The sequence below is a fragment of the Odocoileus virginianus genome, chromosome 18, assembly GCF_023699985.2.
Source record: "Odocoileus virginianus isolate 20LAN1187 ecotype Illinois chromosome 18, Ovbor_1.2, whole genome shotgun sequence".
NCBI classification, from domain to species: Eukaryota; Metazoa; Chordata; class Mammalia; order Artiodactyla; family Cervidae; genus Odocoileus; species Odocoileus virginianus.
In genome coordinates, this window is record NC_069691.1 from 46,206,654 (window position 1) to 46,233,591 (window position 26,938).

At 43.1% G+C, this 26,938-nt stretch overlaps 1 protein-coding gene and 1 non-coding gene across 8 annotated transcripts in view; both read left to right on the forward strand.

The window, feature by feature from the left end:
* MSRA (methionine sulfoxide reductase A) overlaps positions 1 to 26,938 on the forward strand; it is a 357,066-nt gene that overhangs the window by 95,999 nt on the left and 234,129 nt on the right. The gene's annotated exons all lie outside the window — the stretch shown is intronic.
* LOC139039554 (U6 spliceosomal RNA) lies at positions 10,970 to 11,076 on the forward strand. Its single transcript, XR_011492894.1, has one exon. It is a non-coding gene; the product is annotated as a U6 spliceosomal RNA (small nuclear RNA).

Sequence of the window (26,938 nt, forward strand, 5' to 3'; positions counted from 1 at the left end):
AGCATACTCAGTTTTATCCCATGAAGCTGGAAAGGGGAAGTCTTTTTCAAAAAGGGTGACCGATTGATTTCTGGGAACACAGGAATGAGATGAGTGCTCTTAAATAGCATGGCCTCTGATCCATTAAAAAGTATGTGAGCATTTATCCCCCAGTGAAATTCACCCTATTTTAATTTTGGCATCAGAGCTGAAGAGTTTGCTTCTATTTAGAAGTGAAAAATGTTGTTTTTAAAATGAAGGATAGGAATTTATTTGTATTTAAAAAGTAATAGTTCTAAATGGAGAAGGGGTTCTAAATGGAGAAGGGAGAAAGATAAGAATGGGTTTCAGAGAGAAGGGACTTAGTGCAGTGAAGAGTTGGGGGTTGGGGGTGGGGAGTGGTGTCCAGGGGTACATTTGTGCACGATAAATTGTTCACCTCTGTCCTGCATGCCCTCCTAGACCCCCAGGTCCCCTTGGATCCCCCTGGTTAATGAAAGGAGGTCTCACCTTCACTACTCCATCAATACCTCTCTAGTACTTGCTGATTTCCTTTTCTTTTTTTATGAAGAGAGAGGAAGGCTCAGAAGCCTTGGGTGGGCTAACACTTTAATGACATTAGTTTTCATTGTATTTATGATGGAGTTACTATTTTTTCTGCAGTCGGTGAGACTGGGCTTCCATTTCTGGTGTTGGTGTGGCGTTTTCTCTCTGGAAGGGAAATGCATATACATCTTGGAAGTGGTTTACGTGAAAGATAACCGGATAATACAGTGGACAGAAATCATGAAGGTGGTAGTGAAATGACTGAAATTTAGGAAGCACCACCTTAGAGCAGGTCAGTTTGGCTTCATTCATTGAGTCACAAACAGGTTGTCCCAGGTGTCTCCGGCTGCCACAGCAAAATAGTGTAGACTGGGAGGCTTCCATGACAGGCACTGGCTCCCCACAACTCTGGACTCGGGGAAGTCCAAGGTCAGGGTTCCGTTGTGGTCTGGTTCCCGGTGAGGGCTGTTTCTCGGTATGCAGATGGCTGCCTTCTCACTGCGTTCTCACACAGTTCTAGAATGAACTTCATTCTCCTCCTCTTCTATAAAGACACTCATCCCATCATGGGGGCCCCACGCTCAGGACCTCATCAAAACCAAATCACTCCCCAAAGGCATTGCAAACTAATGCCATCACACAGGGGGGTTGGGTCTTCAACATATGGACTTGGGGGAACTCAGAGATCAGTTGTAGCGTGACGTGTTGCGGAATGTTTATGTTGTGGGAAATGGTGCTCTGTAAGAAGTGCCGGGATTGGTGTCATCACATCTTGGGTGTGTGGAGCTGACAGATCATTCAGCCTCACTTTCCGCATCTCTAAAATGGTATTCAGGACTATTCTGAGGCACAAATGAAGTAACGTTTGTGTTGCGTAGATCACTTCAGGCTGGTAAAATGCCCTTCTATTAAACTTGTTCTTTTTTCATGTATGCAAGATGACTATTAGAATAAACTATATTTTTATTAGAGAGTTTGGAAAATATTAAAAGATACATCTTAGATCTAAAATCTAAATCTGAAATACATATAGCCATATTTTAGTTTTGTTATCTTGATTTTCAGATGATATTATTGATCTTCAGATCTCACTCCTTTTCATGTCAATTAAGAAAGAGTTAGTCCCTTCTGCTGGCTCCTGGCTTTTCCTGTAGTTCACTTTCCAGGTCACTCCATGTTCCCCCCTCTGCCCCCCTGCACCCCTGCAGTCTTTAACTTTATTAAATGAGGAATTTAAACTAGGAATTTACTCCTGCTTGCTCATCTTTTTTTTTTTTTATGTTGGAGAAGCAGTGAGTCCAGGACTGGGGCATTGCTGAAATTGTGTGTGTGCATCCTAGGGTGCTGTAGCTGATGACAGGGCCAGCCGCCCTCCTTCCGCTTGTGGAGGGGCCCACTGGGCACTGGTTGGCACCTGTTAATGGAGTCACTCCTTTCTCCCAGCACAGCGGCCCTTGCGCCCTCCGCACCGAGTGGGGTGAGGTGGCCCTGGGGGCAGGGTTGGGGCAGTTTCTCTGGCAGCGTCTGGCTGCCCTTGAGGAGACGCAGGACTAAAGCTTCTCCAGTGCTCAGGAGTTGGCGGGGGCCGGGGGTGGTGGGGGGAACATTGTGCCTACACCACCATGTTCCTGGACCCTAGCAGATATTTCTGGAACCAAGTGGATGAAGGTGACAGGCAGGGTCTCATAGGAGACCTCAGTCTATAACAGTGATTTTGTTGATGGACAGACAGGGAGGATGTTAAAACTGAGCCCATAAGATTCATGATTGTTTCTCACGAATCGGGGATTTTATTTATTGATTTATTTTGTAAAGGAGAACAGTTAAAAAAAACACACTGAGGTTTTTGCCACCTTCTTCTGACATTTTACTCAGCCCATTGGTAAGTGCTGTGTTTTTCTACCACAAGTAGTTAAACCAATATGGGAGGCTTTCCTGCTCTTGGATTGTGATAGTCTGCTAGGCTGGGGAAAGAGCAGCCTAATGATACAGGAAGGCTTTAATACACAAGTTCAGTTTGATACTGTGGGAATGTTGAGAGCCAGCTGAAATGCAGAAAGAGAAGCTTTCTGAGTGACTGATCGGCAAAGAGGGAAAGGTGGAGCTCGATGTGGCTTTTAGGATGTCCACGGCTTCTCTAAGCTCTTTTCAGATCCAAGCACGTGGATGACACAGAGATGTTGCTAATTACATCTGTGAAGGAACTGAAACAGCGCAACCAGCTCGGAGCAAAGACCAAAGCAACTTTAGAGAGAAAATCAGTCTGTCATATTTATACAAATATGTGCACTTCAATGATAATTACCATAGTCATTGTTTACTATTGCTACACTATATTAATTATCTATTCAATGATAATTAAATACAGAATTCTAAGCATCATCCCCAGACAAATTACCTTTTATCAATTGAAACAAACCAATTAAAAATTTCAAAATGCAACCATCTAATCAACATCTTAATACATGTTAATTATGACCAAAATTTCAATTAATGTGTTAATATATGACCTTAGATCTCCAGAAACAAACAACAAAAAAGCAGCCTCACATAGCAATTATGGTCTAGTTTGATTGACAGATATATGTGAGTTTGTTTTTGCGTCTGGTTTGGTAATTTGACTTATATCAGAAAAGCCGGCCTCTTCTCTTCTCTGTTCTGAAACCGCTGCATAAAAAGCTTGCAGGGTTTGAAAACACAACTCTCTTCTCTTCAGCGTCTACGTCCTGCCTTCCTGCACTGCGCCATCAGTGGTGTCTCTTTCGAGCCTGGTTCCAGCTGCCTGGTTCCAGGCTGGCTTTCGAGCCTGGTTCCAGCTGCTGCTCCACGAACCCGCAGAGGCGCTAGCACAAGCTGCGATCTCTTAATTTTGTAGATGGGTAAGATGAGGAATGGGGCGTCCCTGGTGGCAAAGTGATAAAAGAACCACCTGCCAATGCGGGAGACTCAGGTTCGATCCCTGAGCTGGGAAGATTCATGGGAGAAGGAAATGGCAACCCACTGTAGTATTTTTGTCTGGGAAATCCAATGGACAGAGGAACCTGGTGGGCTATAGTCGGTTGGGTTGCAAAAGACTTGGACACGACTGAGCGACTGGACAACAAGGTGAGGAATGGACAGGTTCATGCTGCTGCCTGAAAGTGCTGGTGTAGGGGCTGTCTGAGGGCCTCCTCAGTCTATGCCCTGACCAGTAATGCTGAAGAAGCTGAAGCTGAGTGGCTCTATGAAGACCTACAAGACCTTCTACAACTAACACCCCAAAAAGATGTCCTTTTCATTACAGGGGATTGGAATGCAAAAGTAGAAAGTCAAGGCATATCTGGAGTAACAGGCAAATTTGGCCTTGGAGTACAGAATGAAGTTGTATAAAAAAGCTCTGAGAAGGCCTTACAAATAGCTGAGAAAAGAAGAGAAGTAAAAGGCAAAGGAGAAAAGGAAAGATACACCCATTTGAATGCAGAGTTCCAAAGAATAGCAAGGAGAGATAAGAAAGACCACTGCAAAGAAATAGAGGAAAACAATAGAATGGGAAAGACTAGAGATCTCTTCCAGAAAATTAGAGATGCTAAGGGAACATTTCATGCAAAGATGGGCTGAATAAAGGACGGAAATGGTCTGGACCTAACAGAAGCAGAAGATATTAAGAAGAGGTGGCAAGAAAACCCAGAAGATATACAAAAAAGATCTTCACGACCCAGATAATCACGATGGTGTGATCACTCACCTAGAGCCAGACATCCTGGAATGTGAAGTCAAGTGGGTCTTGGGAAGCATCACGACAAACAAAGCTAGTGGAGGTGATGGAATTCCAGTTGAGCTATTTCAAATCCTAAAAGATGATGCTGTGAAAGTGCTGCACTCAATATGCCAGCAAATTTGGAAAACTCAGCAGTGGACACAGGACTGGAAAAGGTCCGTTTTCATTCCAATCCCAAAGAAAGGCAATGCCAAAGAATGCTCAAACTACCATACAATTGCATTCATCTCACACGCTAGCAAACAGTACATGAACTGTGAACTGCCAGATGTTCAAGCTGGATTTAGAAAAGGCAGAGGAACCAGAGATCAAATTGCCAACATTTGCTAGATCATCAAAAAAAGCAAGAGAGTTCCAGAAAAATATCTACTTCTGCTTTATTGATTACACCAAAGCCTTTGAGTGTGGATCATAAAAAGCTGTCTAAAATTCTTCAAGAGATGGGAATACCAGACCACCTGAACTGCCTCCTGAGAAATCTGTATGCAGGTCAAGAAGCAACAGTTAGAACTGGACATGGAACAACAGACTGGTTCCAAACAGGAAAAGGAGTAAGTCAAGGCTGTATTTTGTTACTCTGCTTATTTAACTTATATGCAGAGCACATCATGAAAAATGCTGGACTGGATGAAGCACAAGCTGGAATCAAGATTGCTGGGAGAAATATCACTAACCTCAGATATGCAGATGACACCACACTTATGGCAGAAAGTGAAGAAGAGCTAAAGAGCCTCTTGATGAAAGTGAAAAAGGAGAGTGAAAAAGTTGGCTTAAAGCTCAACATTCAGAAAACTAAGATCATGGCATCTGGTCCCATCACTTCATGGCAAATAGATGGGGAAACAATGGAAACAGTGAGAGACTAATGTTTTGGGCTCCAAATTCACTGCAGATGGTGACTGCAGCCATGAAATTTAAAGGCGCTTGCTCCTTGGAAGAAAAGCTATGACCAACCTAGACAGCATATTAAAAAGCAGAGACATTACTTTGCCAACAAAGGTCCATCTTGTCAAAGCTATGGTTTTTCTAGTAGTCATGTATGGTTGTGAGACTTGGACTATAAAGAAAGCTGAGCACCAAAGAATTGATGCTTTTGAACTGTGGTGTTGGAGAAGACTCTTGAGAGTCCCTTGGACTGCAAGGAGATCCAACCAGTCCATCCTAAAGGAGATCAGTCCTGAAAATTCATTGGAAGGACTGATGCTGAAGCTGAAATTCCAATACTTTGGCCACCTGATGTGAAAAACTGACTCATTTGAAAAGACCCTGATGCTGGGAAAGATTGAGGGCAGGAGGAGAAGGGGACGACAAAGGATGAGATGGTTGGATAGTATCACTGACTCAGTGGACATGAGTTTGAGTAAACTCCAGGAGTTGGTGATGGACAGGGAGGCCATGGGGTCGCAGAGAGTCGGACACAACTGAACGACTGGACTGAACTGAGCTGACAGCGGCCGTCAGAGAGCCCTGGCCGGTGTGTTCACACATGCGGTTGCCGGGCCATGGGGATGAGACATGGTGGGAATTCATCACTTGCTCTTTGTTCCCATTGGGAACCATCTTGAGCAAGATTAGAGGAGGGAGGACTCAGGCATGTCTGCTTGTGAGGGTGTCGAGAAGGGCCTCAGGGAGGAGACTTAGTGAATGGAAAGGATTTAGACATTGGGGGTGAAGAACATTCTAGCAGAAGAGTTGTGTCAGAATACAAATTTGACTAGAGCTTACAGTCATTGGAAGAAAAACAGTGATGAGTTCACCTGGGGGGGATGAATACATCAATCTTTATTTATTTATTTATTTTTAAACACTTATTTATTTTGGCTGTGCCAGGTCTTGGCTGTGGCACGTGGGGCCTTCGATCTTTGTTGCAGCACCTGGGGTCTTTAGCTGTGGCATATGAGCCTCTTAGTTGCCGCAGGTGGGATCTAGTTCCCTGACCAGGAACTGAACCTGGGTCCCCTGAATTGGGAATGCAATGTCTTAGCCCCTGGACCACCAAAGAAATAGCCAAATATGTCCATCGTATTTCTTTTTCAGCAAATGTCACTTGATAAGAAGGTGTGAGGTCAAGGATAGGGTCATTTAAAAAGTTACCTGACCTTCTCATCTGACTTAAAATGTTTCACAACCACATAGCATCAATGTTCCATCACTTGACCCTTGTATCCTTGGTTTCTTATGGCCAGTTTATTGTAACACTCTAGTTGATTCAAAAGAAAACTGGGGGTGCTTCTAAAATACTTCTTTATTTTAGCATGTACATACTTCTACTCTGAAACATGGCTCACTTAACTGCACTGGCAATTTTATTATGTGCTGTAAATTGTGAGCATATTTTTTTATGTATTGAAGTGGAAAATCCCCTTGGAAATTCAGCAAATTGGACTTCAGCCTGAATAGGACAGATGAAGAATAGAACTCACTGTGTGTAAATAAATGTGTATATGTGTGTGTATAAAATGTTATATATACATATATTGATATATACATACACATATATAAACACATGTGCATCCATATGTGTATGTAAATAAATAAAATTGGATTGAGTCATAAAAGTATAAATATGTCAAATATAAAATCTATTAGAGTAGGAGTTTGTTTTTATGACTCAGAAGGGAGGTGTAATAAAGAAGTATTTTTAAGACCAGGAACTGTGTGTGTCAGTTTCTTTGTGCTCAGTTCCTCATATTTTGAAACGAAGACGAGACACTGGATTTGAATCATAAGGCTGTAAAGGATGCTGGGGTGAACTTATTTCAGGCTGAATATTTAGAAACATCAGCAAAGTCAGCAGCTGGATATCTGAGTGGATTGGGGAATCATCAAAACAAATATTCCTCTTCAGTTTTTCAGATTCTGTGGATCTCCTGCCGAGTACAGAAGAATCTTTAAAAAAAATTAATAGAGAGATCTTGCTGTCTGTACATTCTAAAGGAGGTTGTTAAAAATGACTGGAGGAGCATGAATACCCATGTTCATTGCAGCATTATTCACTGTGGCCAAACAGTGGAAATGATCAGGTGTCCATTGAACAAGTGGACGGATAAACAAAATGTGGCCTGTACATACAAGGGTATATTATTCAGTCTTGAAAAGGAAGGACGTGTAGATGTAGACTACAGAATGGATGAACTGTGAGGACCTTGTGCTCAGTGAAGTAAGCCAGTCCCTAAAGGACAAATACTGGATGATTCTACTTTTATGTGAAGTACCCAGAAGAGTCAAATCCACAGAGACAGAAAGCAGGAAGAGGCTTACCAGCGGCTGGGAGAAAGGTGGAATGGGGGATGAGTGTTCACTCGGGCCAGAATTTCGGCTGTAAAGATGAGAACGTTTTGGAGATTGATGGTGGAGACGGTTGCACAACAGTGTGAATGTGCTGAGTGCCTCTGCACTGCACACTTAAAAAATGGTCAGGGTGGTGCGTTTTATGTTATATGTGTTTTATCTCAGTTTGAAAAATAAGCAGGACATTTCATGCAGGACCTGAGAAAGCAGAAGCCCGAGAAGGTGGCGTGGCTAGACTGTTGTCTGGGATGGAAGTGCCCATAAGTCACGAGGTGTGGAAAGACGCACTGGGTCTTTCTTCCAGTAAAACAGTTCTTTCCACCACATTCTTCCACCTTCATGTCCACCACCCCCCCTCCGAGTAATGCATCCCGACTTTCACCTCTTCATTTACCCATCAGTCTCGACTCCCTCGTGTTTAGTCTTTCCTTCACCCTCAGAGAGCACTCACACAAGTATCTTTCGTCTGCATTAGCCTTCTAGTCTCTTTTTCACTTTTTAAGGCACAAGACTGAAAGTTGGGTAGACATGTAGTGACGATTTTTTTTGGCTGAGCATTAGGGTTTTGATGTTGGTCACTTCCCAAGGCGACAGGAGCCGGTACCACCACCAGTGAGGACGTCACCCACTGTCAGAAGACATGACACGCACTGGCTGCTTTTCGTCGCTAAAGAGTGTGTTATTGTTGCTAAATAAACCTGCTTCTGGAAGAAGCAAGTGAAACAGACTTAGGAAAAAAGTTCGAGAAAGGGCATGCAATTGGTTTTTGAGTCTTGGTATTTGAATCTCAATCTAGATGAAATTCATTTTATTTAAGATCAAGGTTTTAGGATGTTTCTTGTTGGTATCATTAATTAAAAATTATGTTAACACCATACAGAAGGAACACAGCAGTGGTGTTTTGACCATTTACATGTAGGTAGTCAATGGTTTGTGGGCTTCTCTGGTGGCTCAGTGGTAAAGAATCTGCCTGCTAATGCAGGAGATGCAGGTTTGATCCCTGAGTCAGGAATATACCCTGGAGGAGGAAATGGCAACCCATTCCAGTATTCTTGCCTGGGAAATCCCATGGACAGAGGAACCTGGCAGGCTACAGACCATGGGGTCACAAAAGAGTCAGACATGACTTAGTGACTAAACAACAGCTATGGTTTTGTCCTAAGAATTCTGTACTTTCAGAGATAGTCATGGAGAAGAGGAAGTAATAGTCTGGGATCCTCAACAGAGATCATCATAGGTTTTATTTGTTGAAAATAGAACACAAGGAGGAATAAGACCTGATCTTGAGGAATGAGAAATGCTCAGAACCAAGCCATTGACTAAATGTGTATGGGCAGGGACACCTGCTTTCCAGACTCGGAGAGGAGTAGCTGTCTTACCAAGGTCACAGTAGATGTGACCATGCAATTAAAAGCACTAGTTACTGAGGTGCTACCAAAATCTGCTTCAGTATGATGTAAACCTCAAGGCCGTATTTGTGTTTTATAGGAACAAGAGATTTCCATTTTAAATAGAACAGTTTCACTTATTTCTTTTTTTTTCATTTATTTCTTGTGAAAGAATGTTAAAGCATGAATCAGACTTATTAATTGTTTGAAGGTCATCTTAGGAAAATTACTTACATATTGAAAAATATTTTAATTTTTTTCTTGGAAATAGCGATGTATTGTTTTGATGGAAATTGGAACCATGGTCCTTAAAAGCTCTGTAATGTTGACTAGCTTAACATTACCTATTTAAATATCGCAGGTCCTCTAAAAGTGAATGTGAAAGCTAATTTTCATAGTTTGATGATTATGTGTATATATGTATTGGTATTATCTTGAATTCACATATTGAGAGAACAGACTAATTTTATAATTAGCAGAATCACTGAAGAGATCTTTTTATTCTAAGCTTGTCAGAGAGTCCAGTATTTAAAGAATTCTGTCCATAGTGGATGTAGTTTAATGACAAAAGGACTTCTGTTGGTAGAGATACTGGTGATGAAATTCTGAAAACATGTGTCTATTTAAGAGAGAGCAAATAAGTAAAGGTATTGATGTGTTGGAAACCAGAAATTCTGCTGCAGATGAGGGAGTAACATACATATGGAGAAGAGGAAATGTAAGGAAGGCCTTCAAGGTATTGGATTTGAGTTGAAAGTATCAGTATGGACTCATGTTAGACAGACAGACAGTCCTCACCTCCTCCCCCCCAGCCCACACACAGCTATAGCTACCGAAAGAGCCTAGAAGCCATGTCATGCCAGTAGTAATGAGCAACTCAGTGCCTCGGTATTGGTTTCTAAATTCTATATTCCACCTAAAAGAATTCACTGAGCTATTTGGTTGTGTCAGAAGCAAGGAAGTGCTGAAGGCCTAGTGAGGTAATGTCAAAGGACCAGCTGAACGGGACTCTCAGGATCCAAACTTGGGAACATCTCAGTATTCAAAAATGTTTTCATGGCCATGGGTTATAACAGATTACATTTTTTTAGAAACCACGAGTTAGCAGTGATGAGAGAGGTACAGGAAGCTGGGAGTTGGGAGATGCTCTACTTAGAGGAAGGTTAGCTGATAAATATAGAGGGAATTGAAAATAATAGAATTGTTTTCAATTGAAAACAATCATTGTTTTGTAACACCAGTATCATCACTGACTCAGGATGGATGCTAACACTGCTGGGAGAAAGGTTGATGTCGAAGAATAGAGTGTTCTCATGTCCTCCATGGAGTCCTTAAGAGAACAATGTGCCCTTGACATGGAGAGATTGGTGGTTAGCACCTTAACCAAACTGACGTCAGGCTTGACATCACAGATCATGAGACCCTGATGTGTTGGAATGGGGGCACACAGCTTCCGCAGGATTGGTCTGCACCCCATTAACTATTTAATGTCCTGAAGGACAGAGGGAAATGGAGAAGCTGTATTAGATTAGGGAGACTGAAGGGAAATAACAGCCCACTGAAGTGAGTGAAACTTAGTTGGATTTTGAATCAGAAGAAGCCAAATAGCTCTAAAGGTCATTTTTGAGACAATGGAGGAAATGTTGGATGATCATAGTAATGTTCAGTTTCTTAAAGTTGTGTTTAGATGGGAGAAGGTTCTTGGTCTTGAAGGATGAATGGTGAAGTGAAGAGGGTGAAATTTCATGATGTCTTAAGCTCAGTTTTGGAAAATTTAGCAAAAGGAAAACATATATATATTTATACATATATATTCATATCATAGGAAGACAGCCAGAGACCTAGAGACAGAGAGAGAGGCCGAGGGGAGAGGAGGATTGTCAGAATGTGAACAGCTGATGAATCTGGGTGAGGAGTATGTGAATGTTTAGTGTACTGTCAGTTCAGCATTTCTGTAGGCTTGAAATTTTTCAAAATAAAAAAATTAATTAAAAACAAATGAAAAAGGGTGCTCGCTTTGGCAGCACATATACTAAAATTGGAACAATACAGAGAAGATTACCATGGCCCCTGCGCAAGGATGACACGCAAATTCATGAAGTGTTCCATATTTTTAATGAAACTTAAAAGCTTTTGCACAACAAAGGAAACTATAAGCAAGGTGAAAAGACAGCCCTCAGATTGGGAGAAAATAATAGCAAACGAAGCAACAGACAAAGGATTAACCTCAAAAATATACAAGCAACTCCTGCAGCTCAATTCCAGAAAAATAAATGACCCAATAATCAAAAAATGGGCCAAAGAACTAAACAGACATTTCTCCAAAGAAGACATACAGATGGCTAACAAACACATGAAAAGATGCTCAACATCACTCATTATCAGAGAAATGCAAATCAAAACCACAATGAGGTACCATTACACGCCAGTCAGGATGGCTGCTATCCAAAAGTCTACAAGCAATAAATGCTGGAGAGGGTGTGGAGAAAAGGGAACCCTCTTACACTGTTGGTGGGAATGCAAACTAGTACAGCCACTATGGAGAACAGTGTGGAGATTCCTTAAAAAACTGGAATTAGAACTGCCATATGACCCAGCAATCCCACTTCTGGGCATACACACTGAGGAAACCAGATCTGAAAGAGACACGTGCACCCCAATGTTCATCGCAGCACTGTTTATAATAGCCAGGACATGGAAGCAACCTAGATGCCCATCAGCAGACGAATGGATAAGGATGGTACATATACACCATGGAATATTACTCAGCCATTAAAAAGAATTCATTTGAATAAGTTCTAATGAGATGGATGAAACTGGAGCCCATTATACAGAGTGAAGTAAGCCAGAAAGATAAAGACCAATGCAGTATTCTAACGCATATATATGGAATTTAGAAAGATGGTAATGATAACCCTATATGCAAAACAGAAAAAGAGATACAGATGTACAGAATGGAATTTTGGACTCTGTGGGAGAAGGCAAGGGTGGGATGTTTCGAGAGAACGGCATTGAAACATGTACACTATCTAGGGTGAAACGGATCACCAGCCCAGGATGGATGCATGAAACAAGTGCTCGGGCCTGGTGCATTGGGAAGACCCAGAGGAATCGGGTAGAGAGGGAGGTGGGAGGGGGGATCGGGATGGGGAACACATGTAAATCATAGCTGATTCATGTCAATGTATGGCAAAAACCACTACAATATTGTAAAGTAATTAGCCTCCAACTAATAAAAATAAATGGAAAAACAAAACAAAAAACAAACAAAGAATAATGCTGCTGCAGCCACTTGTATATAAGTTTTCATGTCTTAAAGTTGCTTTAATTTCTCTTGGGTAAGTATCTTGGAATGGAATTTCTGGGTCATGTGGTGACTTTCTCTTTATTTACCTTTTGCCAGACTATTTCCCTGCACCATTTTACAATCCCACCAGCAGTGTATTCTGTCAGCAGAGGGGTTCAATTTCTCCACATCCTCCCCAACATTTGTTATTATCTTTCTCTCTTTCTCTCTGGTTTTTTTTTTTTTTTTTTTTGCCCATTCCACACAGCATGCAGAATCTTCCCAGACCAGGGATCAAACGTGCACCCACTGCAGTGGAAGCACGGTGTCTTAACCACTGGACCGGCGAGGAAGTCCATATCTGTCTTTTTTAAAGCCGTCTAGTGGGTGTGAAGTGGCAGCTCGCTGTAATTTTGGTTTGCATTTCCCTGATGGTTCCTCAGAAGGTTTTACCTGGTAGAATGGCACCTTCTGAGATTTAAACTAGAAGCTCATTCTTACTGTGTCATAGAGGATGGGTGAGGGATGTATAGGAGATAAACAGGTGAAATAAGCTAGGGGACAGAGCAAGCTAGTGGGAGTAGGGAAGGTGACAAGGAGATGGATTCCAGGGCTAAGAGATACAGGAATTTGGGAGTGACTGGATGTAGAGGGTGGGGAATGCTTGCAACTGGATTTCTTGCCTGGGCAACGGGGTGGAGTGTGATGGAATTCACTGATGTCTTGGACAGAGCCTCGTGGAGAGGGGAACATGTTTAGATTTGAGTTTGAGGTAACAGGCTTTCTTGATGATGCAGTGATAGAGAATCTGCCTGCAATGCAGGAGACACAGGTTCAGTCCCAGAGTCGGAAAGATCCCCTGGAGAAAGGAATGGCTACCCACTCCAGTATTCCTACCTGGAGAATTCCATGGACAGAAGAGCCTGGCGGGCTGCAGTCCATGGGGTCGCAAAGAGTTGGACATGACTGAGTTTCTAACACTTTCCCTTTCTGAGGTGACGGTGGTTATTGTCGGGAGGGCAGATCAGGAGAGAAGCCCGAGGCTGGATGCATGCACTCGAGGATTATTGTCTATCAGAGGTAATTCAAGATGGGGAGTAGGGGTGTGGACTGAGACGTCAGGCCATGGGGACAAGCAGTTCAAGGGAAGATCTGAGCCATGGGTGGGGGCACATTCCCACCCCTGCGGGTGGGGAGCTGTGTCGGTCCTGCGTGGGGCACGCTCCCTACAGGAAAGGAGTGTGAAGAAGATGACAGGGCCAGCTCTCTGGTCCTTCTCCTCCTCCCTCGTCACCAGGCCAGAGGTAGTTTCAGGCTGGCATGGGGTCAGTCCAGGTGAGATGACCTCTACATCCTTTCCAGGGGTCACATGCAAGAATTGGGGAAAGAGCTCCAAACTTTCTGTCCTGGGGGTTCTGTGGAGGGACCCAGATGCATTTCTAGAGTCCAGTTGCTTTCCCCTTCTAAAAACACATAGAAGTGCTAGTCTCTCAGTACAGAATATGGTGAGAGAACCGCCTTTCCTTCAGTTCACTGAAATCTGTTCCAGGATGAATCTCCGTCAAAGTTTTCTAGTGAGTAGACTTGTGTGTGTGTTATGCTGGTGGGGAGATGGGAGAGAGGTTGCCTCTTGTAGGCAGAATTTGATTGGCATTATCTCTTGCAGTATTATTTCCAGAAGAAAGAAAAATCTTGTTAACATGCTGTTTGGATTAAACTGATGATGGGTGGACAATATTTCAAGAAGAGGTTCACTGATGAAAACTGCCTCTGAATACTTTTAAAAAAGTTTTTTCAGGAGATACATTCGTTGTGTGAAGGATATTAATTGTTAACAGACATCTTATAATTTAAATTTATTAAATTGTGAAGTTTCCCTTGGTTTTTCCCCAGGAAGACACCTTTATAACTTGAAATTTTTCAAAATCCTTTTGAAACATGAGTTACTATAATTCTGAGTGGCATGTTGAAATCACTACTTTTGTTTTCTTTCTTTGCCGTTTGTCAATTGAAATGTGCAAAGAAGTCTGTTTGAAATTCTCTTTGGACCACTTAATTCAACTTCATCACGGAGGAAGTGGGATGAGAATAATATCAAACACGCCCAATAGGTGACCAGAAATACAGTTGTAGCAAATCCACGGCTCATTGTTAAAATGGCTTCATTTTTCCATTTCATGAATTCAGCCAGGGAAGGTCCTTTTTAGCTAAAACCCTAGACCATCTTTCTGTGCAGGGTTAGTTAGAAAGGATGGGCAAATAGATTTTAGCTGTTAAAAGTGTGAATCCGAGAAGTCACTTGAATTCCAAATAAATGAATTTATAAATTCATTTACATCCTAGAATAAATGGAAGTAATTATGACTGCATTAGTGCGGCATTAATTAACATTGCTAATTCTTTGTATGCAATTATGTCAAATAATAACACTCATAAAATGTAAATATCAAATGAATAAGAGCGATGCCTCCCTTCTCTTCTTTACGCCGCCGAGTCACAGCGTCAGATGATGAACGTGAAATATCATCAAGCTTCCAGACACCTACTTTCTAAACACAGGCTGTGTGAATTCTAATGAAAGCATGAATTCCACGGTATAAATTTTCTCTGCTGCATGGTTCAGTCAGGGGCTGCCCAGTAAGCCAATAATTCCATTCCTCTGAGCATTGCTGAGAATATTTATATAATTAAATATCATCTGTTTCCCCATTTAATTCCTGGTGGTTTTTCTCCCCCCTCCCCACCACCCCCAGCTTTTTTTTTTTTTTTTTTTTGCTGTTTCCTTGGGCAGGAATGGCCACAGCTCTGATGGATTATCTTCATTAGCTATTGGGGTGATGAGTCCCTGAGTAAAGCTGAACTTGATTTACCGCATTCGAAAGCTGAACCTCTTTCGGCAGCTCTAAGTAGGGCAGGTTTTATGCAGCCTTTACGCTGGTGTGTTTGAAGAAGAGAAAAAAAAAATCAAGGTTTTCTTTTAGAAAACAATTTGGGGATGTATTTTGGTCTCCTGGGAGAGCTTCCTTTTACATGATATCACCAAACTGCTGATGTTGAAAATGCTTTTAGATAAAGCAAAGGTGAATGAAAAGCATGATGTTCTACTGAGAAGAGCACGGGGGGCCTGGGCTCTGAGTCTGGGGGCACTGCTGACGCGAGACACACATTCTTGGGTCTCAGGAAGCTGGGAACTGGATTGGCAGCTCTCCAAGGCTCCTTCCATCCAAGAACCCAGCTCCCGGGCAGATCACTCAGTCTCCCTAAGCCGCAGGTTTTGAATCTTGGAAATGGGGACACACCGCTCATTACAGTTTATTCCCTCGTTAGAGGATGGCTGTGAGGATTGAATAGAAGGATGTGCCGACAGCAACCGCGTAGCGTCCGGCCTCCAGACGGAGGAGTGGTCTGCTGTGGACCAGGGTCCTCATTCTTCCCATAGCTCTCAGCCCAAGCTCTGGTTCATTTTTGGAAAGGGCTAGAACTGGCAGAACTGAGGCTTTGGGGCTTTGATGTGTGATCTTGAGCGCATTCTACTGTCATTAGTGGGTATTTGACAATCCGCCTGCCAATGCAGGAGATGCCAGGAGAGACGTGGGTTCGATCCCTGAGTCAGGACGATCCCCTGGAGTAGGGGAATGGGAACCTGCTCCAGTATTCTTGCCTGGGAAATCCTATGGACAGAGGAGCCTGGCGGGCTACATCCATGTGGTGGCAGAGTCAGACATGAATGAGTGACTCAGTAGCAGCAGCAACACCCAGGGGCGTCAACATTGCTACTCCTTTAATTCATAGGTAGTTTGCTTTCTGTGAGGGTCTAGGTTCTGCTGTGAGGCGCTTGCTTTGGGTCTGGCCGCGTGCTGGTCGGCGGGACAAGCCAGCTCCCCTGAGGTTGGGCAGAGGGGCTTTTATTGAAGGCCTTGGCCAGTTGTGGCAAAAGGGCAATCTGGAGGAGAAGTCTGTAGCAAAGATGCTTGGCCTAAAGAACCAAGTACCAGATAAGACAGACCAAGAAAACAGTCTTCTTTTATACCCGCAGGCCTGGACCCAGTAGCCTTAATCTCCCGGTGGGTTGAGAATGCAAGGTATATTTCAACATGTGAATTATCCATTCCTAGCCCCGAGGCTTCCGTCATGCCAGGAAGAGCGGTCTCTTGGCGCTGCTGCCATGTCATTGGCTGCAGAATGTTCCTGTTATTTCCATGGCTGCACCCTGCCCTTCTTTCCCCAGAGACCTTGGGGAAGAGGAGGGGGGTGGAAGGCGATGACCTGGAGGTGGGATTTTGTGTGGGCACAGGGGCTTCTGAAGAACAGGAAGGAAGGAATGCAGAATTCGGTAGCCTCCTCAGTCAGGGCCACTTGCAAATAGCAGTAGTACAAGGGGCAGGAACGGCCTCCAGAGAGCCGGGCTAAGAACCTCTGTGAGAGCGCGGATGCACCCGCAAAGTGAAGGCAGTGATAACAGCAAGAGTGGCCTGTATATATTGACCGAATCCTGTGTTTCAGGCATTGTTCTAAGTACTTTCTATACACCATCTCATTGACTTACAGCTTTCTGTGGGTAGGTACTAGCATCATTCCCGTTTGTAAATGGGAAAAGTGAGGCTCAGAGAGGTATAGTGACTTGCTCAAGGTCTCACAGATTGGGAACCAGGACTCAAAGGCAGACACTCTGATCCGAGCTTTCTCTCTCTTAACCATGGCTGAGATGTGTGTTGTGAGAGCTCCAGAGTGATATGATGCCTTATGTGCTAAGAACCTAGGGTCGATCTTTTGTGGTTATTTAACGTCTCCTGGGGAATCTCTGTTTTTTCTTGGATATAATAATACCCAGGCTTCCTCCCAGTGGCTCAGTGGTAAAGAATCCTGCTGCAATGCAGGAGACACAGGTTCAATCCCTGGGTCGGGAAGATCCCGTGGAGGAGGAAATGGTAACCCACTCCAGTATTCTTGCCTGGGAAATGCCATGGACAGAGGAGCCTGACAGGCCACAGTCCATGGGGTTGAGAAAGAGTCAGACGTCAGCTGAGCACACGCACCCATGGGGAGAGGACCGGGTGACGCGGAGAAGTCAGCCTTACAAATAGCTGTAGGAGAGTGGCAGGGCCAAATTCCTCGACTCCTGGTTCTCAGGCCTTTCCACTCTCCCCTTTCTCCTCCTCTCCTCACCATCCTCTTCCAGCATCGCCCTTGCCTGTCAGCCCCCCTCTCTCAGGCAAGGAATTAAAACGTTTTGTCTGGAAATAAGCAGACTTGACAAACACGGCCGGGGCTCCCGCCGCAGCTGTGTTCAGCGTATTTAGATGCCGGCAACGCCGGCTTTAACATGGAGATTGGTGTCCAAAGGCACCTGATATTGCTCTGTCCATTTCCATTGTGTGCACCATCACGTGGAAACCAATCAAATAATGATCTTGGGAATGAAATATTCAACGTACAGTGTTATTAACATATAAAAGACTTACGGGCAAATCACTTTTAAGTATGACAGGGCTTCAAAATGTGTTTCATTTGAGCATAGGAAGGAAGGTTTTGGGGGTTGTTTATCAGCAGTACCATGAGGAAGGCTTATTTTTTCCCTTTAAATCTGGATGAATATGCATGTGTGCGCTGCATGATAATAACAATCACGCAGCCAGGAGATTAGCTGGGCTCCTGCTCCAGTGATTCTTGCATGCAAATGTGGACAACACAGAGGCGGCAGGGGAGGCGCGGGCAGCACCCCCCACTTGTGTGCTCCCCAGCCTTCATGTTGTCTCCTAGGTGTGTGTCAGCAATGGCTGAACATGGCAAAGTCACAAGGCTGCACAGTGGGAAATTTGCACAGGTGCCAATCCACTTCGTCTTGTTGTGAGACATACCAACAGAAGAGTACATGAAATTTAATGAGTAATTATGGATACCCATGCAACTACCCCATCCCCCAAGAAACAGAATGTTGCCAATGCTCTAGAAGAGCCCCTTATGTACCCTGATGTTGTTTAAGAAAACTGGGACAGGTGCATAGGTGGCCATGAATGGAAAAACTGTTAAGACTTGGCAATGCCACTTCTTGACCAAAAGATAGTTCCTTTCTTTTTCTTTAGAAGGTCTTTAGGAGGCAGTCTGGAACCCAACTGTGGGTTGGAATCTCATCTCTGTGACCTTGAGCAAGACCCTCATGCTCCTTGTGCCTTAGTTTTCCTATCTGTAAAATTGCAGATAATGAAAGTACCTATTTCATGGAATTGTTGTGAGGATCAAGTGTGTTAACACATGTAAAATGCTCAGAACAGGGTCAGGTGCATATATATTTATAGCTACTGTTGTTCCTACTTTGATTAATTGTCTTGGTTCTGTATATTTGTATAATTCTATGGGAATTGTCAGTCTGGCAAATAATATCAACACATCAGATTTCTGTGTTATTCTGGTCCATCTACATCACCAGGGTGAGGTCATCCCAAGCCAGGTCAGGTGTCACTGGGTAGGTCTCAGGCAAATATGTTGTTTCTCCCTTCACTCCCTTGTAGAACATTGCAGCTGGGCACAACAATAATGTTTGAGAGAATTCTAGAGCACGAATGTGATTGTTGGGAAATAGGGAGATATCGAGAAAACTAGATATTGATTGAATATCTGAACAGTGCTATTTAACCCTGGAGAGGAAAAAAAAGAGATCTCTGTAAGGTAAGGTATTTTTAGTTCATTTTACAATTAGGAAATGAAATTCAGAGAAGTGAAGCAACTTGCTGGTATCACATAGCTAGGAAGTAGTTCAGCAGGGATTCGACATGCATCTGTTTTCGAAGACTTAAGGGACCTTAAGCTCATTCAGTTCAACCTCCCACCCTTGCAGGAGTACTTTCTTCCATATACCTGCAAAGCGATAACCCAGGTTTTGCCTGAATAAATCATAAATTTAGAAGAGCATGACATTATGCTAAGTATGTTTTAGTACACCTGATTTATTGTTTCCTGTCACAGGAAAGGCTAATTGACTTTAAGTCATGTATAGCTCGATATTCATGATCAAAAGAAGTACAAAGTAACTTATTAATCACTATGTGGTATGGGCAGGATGTAAGGTAGAAGCGAATAAAGAGTATGTTGTAAGTATACTTTGCATTTGTATAATTTTTTTCATAACCTTCTCTAGTGATGCTAAGAGTTATCTCTCTTACCCAGATGCTAAATTGAGACATAAGCTATAGCAACCTACTAGGGCTTCAAAATGATATTAGAGAAGATAGTGGTGGAATCCTGAGTCTGTGTGGCTGTCGTTGGAGACCAGTGTATTTATTCCCTCACTTCTTTATTATTCTAACTGCTCAACGGAAGAACTTAAACAATAGGAAAACTGGCAAAAACTTTATCATACTCATCAACTGGCATTACTATATTAATTGCATCTCTTTGCTTCAACAAGGGAAGTTAGCAGAAAGATTGATTTAGCTGTGTGTGTACCCTCTGATTTTCATTGATTTTTCAGTTTGCTGTGTTATTGCCACTTTAGTTTATGAGAGTTTGCTTAATTCAGAAACATACTCCACAAAAATAATTCAAAATGGAGGAGGGACCTAAATGTGAAACTTAAAACCATCAGGTTTCTTGAAGAAAACATTGAAGAAAACTTGTGTGACCTTGAGTTAGGCAAATAATTCTTAGATAAGACAGAAGTCACAAACTATTAAAAAAAAAAAAACACCAGAAGGCCAAATTGGACTTAATAGAAATTAAAAAAAAATATGTTCTTCAAAAGAAATTAAGAAAATGAAAAGCAAATCTTTCATATATTTATTCCTTTATATATTTAATCTCTTCATTTTGTCTGGTGCTATTTTAAATGGTACCTTACAATATTCTTCAGTTACTAACTGCTCGTTGTTAGTGCATAAAATTAACTTGATTTTTTTTCTGTTGACTTTGTACCTTGGAGGCCTGTTAAACTCACTTATTGGTTCTAGTAACTTTTTTGCCTATTTCTTGGTGTTTTCCACATAGTCCATTCTGTCTTCTGTGAATAATGATTTCTTCTTTGCCAATCTAAATGCATTTCATTTCTTTTCCTTACCTTATCATCCTGGCTAGGACCTCCAGTATGATGTTAAGTAGGAATGGTAGAGTGGATAGCCTCACCTGGTTCAAGATTTTAGGGGAAAATTATTTACCATTAAGAATGATGCTGGCTTGCTAGCATCTAGTCAGGTCTTCTGCCATATACTTTTACTTTAGACATTTCAATAGAGATGTTGAAACCTCTTAAGTGAATTTCTCCAGAATCTTTAACAGTCTTCTGATAGGTAGTGAAAGGGAAAGGCTGGACCAGATGTAGTCTAGTTAGAAAAAGCTTATATTTGGGAGTCAGTTTTAATTTATTTTAGAAATATTTGATCTTGCTCTCCAGTAGGCCAGTGCAGGCATATTCTCTCCAGTGTGTCCTTGTTTTTTCCTCTTTCTTCTCCCTGGGCCTGAAAAAGACCTCAAGAGCTAACATTTTATGAGTGTTACGACAATTTAAACCTTAGTTTTTGAAAATGGAACTTTAAGAAAATGAATAGTGCTCCACATTTCCTTGTATTTGTGACAAGAAGTCATATCAGCTTTTAACCCTCTGGTTTCTGTGAGAGAAAACAAGCACCTTATATTTTTGTTGATAAGACATCAAGCAACTGTTGTTAATGAGGAAAACTGTAGGAAGAAATATACTTTTTAATTTGTCAGCACTGTTCTTTCCCCAGTGACTAAATTGCTGCACATTTGACAGCATTGGCAGCAACAGCAAACTACTGATATGGAATCATCCAGTTAATTAAATAAAGATTATATTACTGGAAAAAGCTAAATCATCAGCTCAACCTTGTGAAAACACTTTAAAAATCATCTTAAAAATGTCTTTGCAATTTGTTTAGCTTGTAGTAGAATTTGTGCAAAGTACCAATCATTGTAATAGCATTATAGTTCTGTTAGCAACTACTTGAAATCAGAAAGTGTTTATTTTACCTGTTGTTTAGATTTTGCCAAGGCATTTCTTTTATAATGTTGTAAGGTGTTGATGTGATTCTTCTTAGAAGAGACAACACAGTATCTGAAGTCTAAAGTAGGCAATGGAATCAGAGGGATTTAAGTTCTGGGCTGGGGGTATATAGATGATGTCCTAAATATAATGATAGTAGCAGCAGTAGTAGTAATAAAAATAATAATAAAGCTGAGAAACTCCTTCCCAGATTTCCACCTGGACTAGGGAGTACCCTCCAAAGTGGGTGGGGTCAGATTTAGGGACATACATTTCTTCCATGCTAGTGTCTGAGAAGAAGGTGACAGGGTAAAAGGCAGTGGGACTTGGGGGGGAGGGGTGGCTGGAGTGACAGTGCCCCTGCATGGGAGATGATGCTAGGCTACTAAAGGAGCTCATGGGTTTCAGAAGAGCCAAGGAATGAGTTTTAGGAGTTTTCAGAAGGTACTGGTTGAGGCTGGAGGAACAAAAATAGGCAAGAATGAGGTGGACTCTGAAGCCTGAGGCAGAGAGTTCAATTCGGCATTTGGCAGGGGTGGGGAGATGGGAAAAGAGAGAAAAGAAAAGAATGACATGAAACTCGTAGCTTGGACCACTGCTTGGCTGGTAAGATATTAACTGAGAGGCAGGGGTTAGGAAATGTGCCAATTAAAGAACCAGTTGGTAGAGGAAATTAAGGCCCACTTGAATGCAAAGTCAATATGCACTCAATATGCCAGCAAATTTGGAAAACTCAGCAATGGCCACAAGACTGGAAAAGGTCAGTTTTCATTCCAATCCCAAAGAAGGACAATGGCAAAGAATGTTCAAACTACCACCCAATTGCGCTCATCTTACATGCTAGCAAAGTAATGCTCAAAGTTCTCTAAGCCAGGCTTCCATAGTACGTGAACCCTGAACTTCCAGATGTTCAAGCTGGATTTAAAAAAGGCAGAGGAACCAGAGATCAAATTGCCAACACCTGTTGGATCATCAAAAGCAAGAGAATTCCAGAAAAACATCTACTTCTGCTTTATTGATTACGCCAAAGCCTTTGACTATATAGATCAGAACAAACTGTGGTAAATACTTAAAGAGATGGGAATACCAGACCACCTGACCTGCCTCCTGAGAGATCTGTATGCAGGTCAAGAAGCAACAGTTAGAACTAAACATGGAACAACAGACTGGTTCCAAATGGGGAAAGGAGTGCGTCAAGGCTGTGTATTGTTACCCTGCTTATTTAACTTGTATGCAGAGTACATCATGCGAAGTGCCGGGCTGGATGAAGCACAAGCTGGAATCAAGATTGCCGGGAGAAATATCACTAACCTCAGATATGTAGAAGACACCACCCTTATGCCAGAAAGTGAAGAGAAACTAAAGAGCCTCTTGGTGAAAGTGAAAGAGGAGAGTGAAAAAGCTGGCTTAAAACTAAACATTTAGAAAACTAAGATCATGGCATCTGGTCCCATCACTTCATGGGAAATAGATGGGGAAACAGTGGAAACAGTGACAGACTTTATTTTTTGGGGCTCCAAAATCACTGCAGATATTGACTATAGCCATGAAATTAAGAGATGTTTGCTCCTTGGGAGAAAAGTTATGACCAACCTAGACAGCATATTAAAAAGCAGAGACGTTACTTTGCTGACAAATGTCCCTCTAGTCAAAGCTATGGTTTTTCCAGTAGTCATGTATGGATGTGAGAGTTGGACTATAAAGGAAGCTGAGCACTGAAGAATTGATGCTTTTGAACTGTGGTGTTGGAGAAGACTCTTGAGGGTCTCTCGGACAGCAAGGAGATCAAAATCAGTCCATCCTAAAGAAAATCCATCCTGAATATTCATTGGAAGGGCTGATGCTGAATCTGAAGTGCCAATACTTTGGCCATCTGATGTGAAGAGCTGATATTGGAAAAGACCCTGATGCTGGGAAAGATGGAAGGCAGGAGGAGAAGGGGATGACAGAGGATGAGATGGTTGGATGGCACCACCAACTCGATGGACATGAGTTTGAGCAAGCCTTGGGAGTTGGTGATGGACAGGGAAGCCTGGCGTGCTACAGTCCATGGGGTTGCAAAGAGTTGGACACGACTGAGTGACTGAACTTAATTGGACTGGTAGAGGGAATAGAGGGTGGACTAAAACTCAGGCTAAGGAGGCAAAAGAAATAGCCCAATTGGTATTGAGAATAGACATTAGAATGACCTTCTAGAAGAGAAGCTAGGGCCAGGGTATTTCTTGACAAGAAGAAGTGGTTCACCAGAGAGGGGACGCCAAGGACCCTTGGAGGAATGGAGTTATGTTTCACTCAGGCAAAGAGGTCAAGCAGCACAGACTCTGGATGCCTATACTCATCTCCTTAAGTGGAGGGAATCTTTTGCTCATTCATCAGGCCAAATATATCAAACACTGATCTCTGCTCATCAATCAGGCCATACATGTCAAGTACCTATCTCTTGTTCCAGGCATAGTTGCTGTGGTGCCAAGAGGATTAAAAGAGTCTCCAGGTTGTGTGTGAGAAGGGGACAGGCTGAATAGTTAATTACAAATAGAATACTAAGTGGAAATTACCCCAACAAAGAAAGGAGTAAAGGGAAGTGACATTTGAGTCGAGTCTCTAAAGAGTTTGGAACGTGCAGGGGAGAGAGGAAGGGGAAAAAGCATTCTAGGCAGAAATAACGTGTGTAGAAGCACATGGACGGTAGCCCGCCAGGCTTCTCTGTCCATGGGATTTCCCAGGCAAGAATACCTGGGTTTCCCAGGCAAGAAATGGGTTGCCATTTCCTTCTTCCGGGGATCTTCCCAACCCAGGGGTGGAACCTGAGTCTCCTACATTGGTAGACAGATTCTTTACCACTGAGCCACCTGGCAAGCCAGAAGATCACAGTACTTACGGAAATAAATGAGCGTGGAGGGAGAGTTGCTTCTTTCTCAGCAAACTCTGTCCCTCATGAGCTCTTTTTTTTCTCAGTGTAGTCTTCCTTGGTACAAACTATTTAATTTAAAATATTAGTAACTCTTGTTCATGTATGGGGTTTTCAGCTTTGCAGAGACAAGGCAATTAAAGGCCAGGGCACCTATTGAGCTGAAGCTTCTCTGCGCTTGATTATTTGTAGTCTGTATTCTCTGCTCCATGAGACATTAAACATGGTACCAGCAATCTCACCCAAAGTTACTTTGAAATCAGGAAGTCACTGGGGTGAAGAATCTGAGAGTGTAGACTAGACTAGTTGAAATGGCCACTGTCATGGTTTATCTTGGTCCAGTAAAGAGAGGGGTCATTTTCAGTAGTTGTCACCTTTCTTCTTCCGACAAGTAGTCTGTCTCTGTCCCTAAACTTGAAAGAATCAGCCCCTTCTGGCTGGTTCCAGGCATTGCCCACACTTGGAGGCCACAGCAGCTCTCCAGCATCTCCCTGACACTTGAAACTGAGCCCTTCTTAGGCCCCACGCCCAGGAATCTTTCCGCTTGTCTCTCTTCCGGGCTTGGAGCCAGGCTCAACTTTTCAAGATGCTGTCTTCCAAATCCTGCCTTGATTAACTCAGTCTGCAGCCCCTTCTTTGTCACTGTTTTCTTGTCACTCTTTTAGTTTTTCCTGCAGTCATCTGGTTCGTAGTCTGTCTCATCTTAGACATTTGCATTTGCAAATGGCTACATTTCCATTTAGCTTGCGGGAGGCAGCTTGTGTCGACTGCAGAAAGCAGCACACCTGGACCACAGAAAACTGAGGAGCCCGGGCTAGTCTGCCCACGGGGGTCATGGGTGCGGTCGTCTGGGCTCCACATCCAAACCAAAGAGAATCGGTCTGGGCAGATTTTTTAAGATAGGCACTCCCAGCCTTGTGGTCATCTACAAGAGGTTTCAGGGAAGGGACTTGGGAGCGGCCAGAGCCCTCTGCATATTACTAAAGGGGACATGGGTACTTGTTAATGGGGCGTTGGTGAGGGTGTGTGGAGGGGTCGAAGTAGGGAGCTTGTGCCCAGCCCTGTAGGAGGGGAGAGGGTGTGAGGGAATGCAGATGGTGGAGCTTATGGTAGCAACTGGAAAAGGGAAAGCAGGCCAAGTAGTCCCAAGTAGCGCATGGGGCACGTGGGTGAGAAAAGCGATGACTAGGACTCCGGATGGCAGAGACCCAGACTGAGCAGTAGCAACCAGTGTGTTTCCAGCCATTCCTTCCGTGGCTCTTCCTTCTTGGATCTGATGACCTTGTTGTGGTTCTCCTTCTTGTCCCTGATGATTGCTTCTTCTCCGGACACCTTCTCAGCTCACTTCAACCCATTACCCCCCTTTCTTGGACTCAGACCCCAGCCCAAAGTCCAGCTTCCCCTGCAGGAGCTCACCCATCCTCCTAGCTTTAATTATTACCTCTGTGGCCACACACGCCCAAATCTTTGTCTGCATCCTTGCCCTCTCATTTAACTGCTCCCCATTTGCATTGCCTCTTGGATATGTCCAGTGGCTGTTCCACTGTCATCTCTGACTCAGTGTCGTGAACTCAGACATCTTCTTGGAGGAGTCCAATTAAGTGACCTCTAAGGTCTCTTCCAGCTCTGAATTCCTGTGGCTTATGGAAAAAAACAAGCTCATCATCTTCACCTCTTTAAATAGCATTTTCTTCTGTTTCCAGGTAGACTTCAGCTATTTCTGGTGTTACCTCTCTCTTCACTACCTTGTTGATCTTGCATCAAGCTCTTCCCCTTGGGTCCACGTGGTCACCACTGCTTCTGAGTTTGTTGCTAAACACCTGACCTCTGACTCACCTGATCTTCTGTGACCCACCCTGTCAGCCTCAGCGCCCATCAACACTGCTTCTACCAGTCGTGTGACTGGGACTTCTCTCCTATTTAGCCCTTTGTTCTCCAGCTTTTTTGCACTTACCTGGCTCTTCTCCAGCCACACCAGATTGCCTTCCACACTCTAGAAGCTCTGCATTCAAGATGCCACGATGCAAACCTTCCTAGCCTATATTGATCATCCTGCTTTTTTCCTTTAATCTTCTAGAACTGATCATTTCTGCTACACAATTTAACACTAACCATATATGTTTAGTGTTTTCTTTTTCAAATATTTTCTCCAACTTGAACATACACTGTTATCAAATCACAATGATCAAATATTTTTCTTGTCTTCCCCCCTAATGCCAAGAATGTGAAATAGGCTCAACAAATGGGGGTTAGTTGATAAATGATCACTGAGAGTCTGCACTGAAGGAAAATTTTAGTCTAATGAGCTTAAAACTCTGAGTGGAAAGTCTAGTCAAATATACCTTCCTCCATTTGAGGATGGTTAAGTCTGGCGTGCTGCGATTCATGGGGTCTCAAAGAGTCAGACACGACTGAGCGACTGAACTGAAGGTGACTATCTTGAATCTCTTTTCCCCTTTCCCTCCTACGCTTCTCCCATCTTCCTGCCAATGCCAGTAGGTCTCTTTGACATCAATTTCATGTCCTTCCCACTCAAATTAGAATATGTTTCTAGTAATTAAGTTACTCCCCTGCTTAAAAACCAAGTGTCGACAAGATACAGTCTAGCTCTCTGTTATGATGTTTGAAACCTTCCATGATCTGGCTCCTGCTTGCCCACTTTCTCGGATCCAACCTTGTACTTCTTGCCCAGCCATGCTTAGCGATGATCCACCCTCCGCTGTGGTTTCATCACTGTGCACTCTCGGCACCTTCTGCCTGGAACGTTGGTAGTCCCTTTTTTCACTTGGCT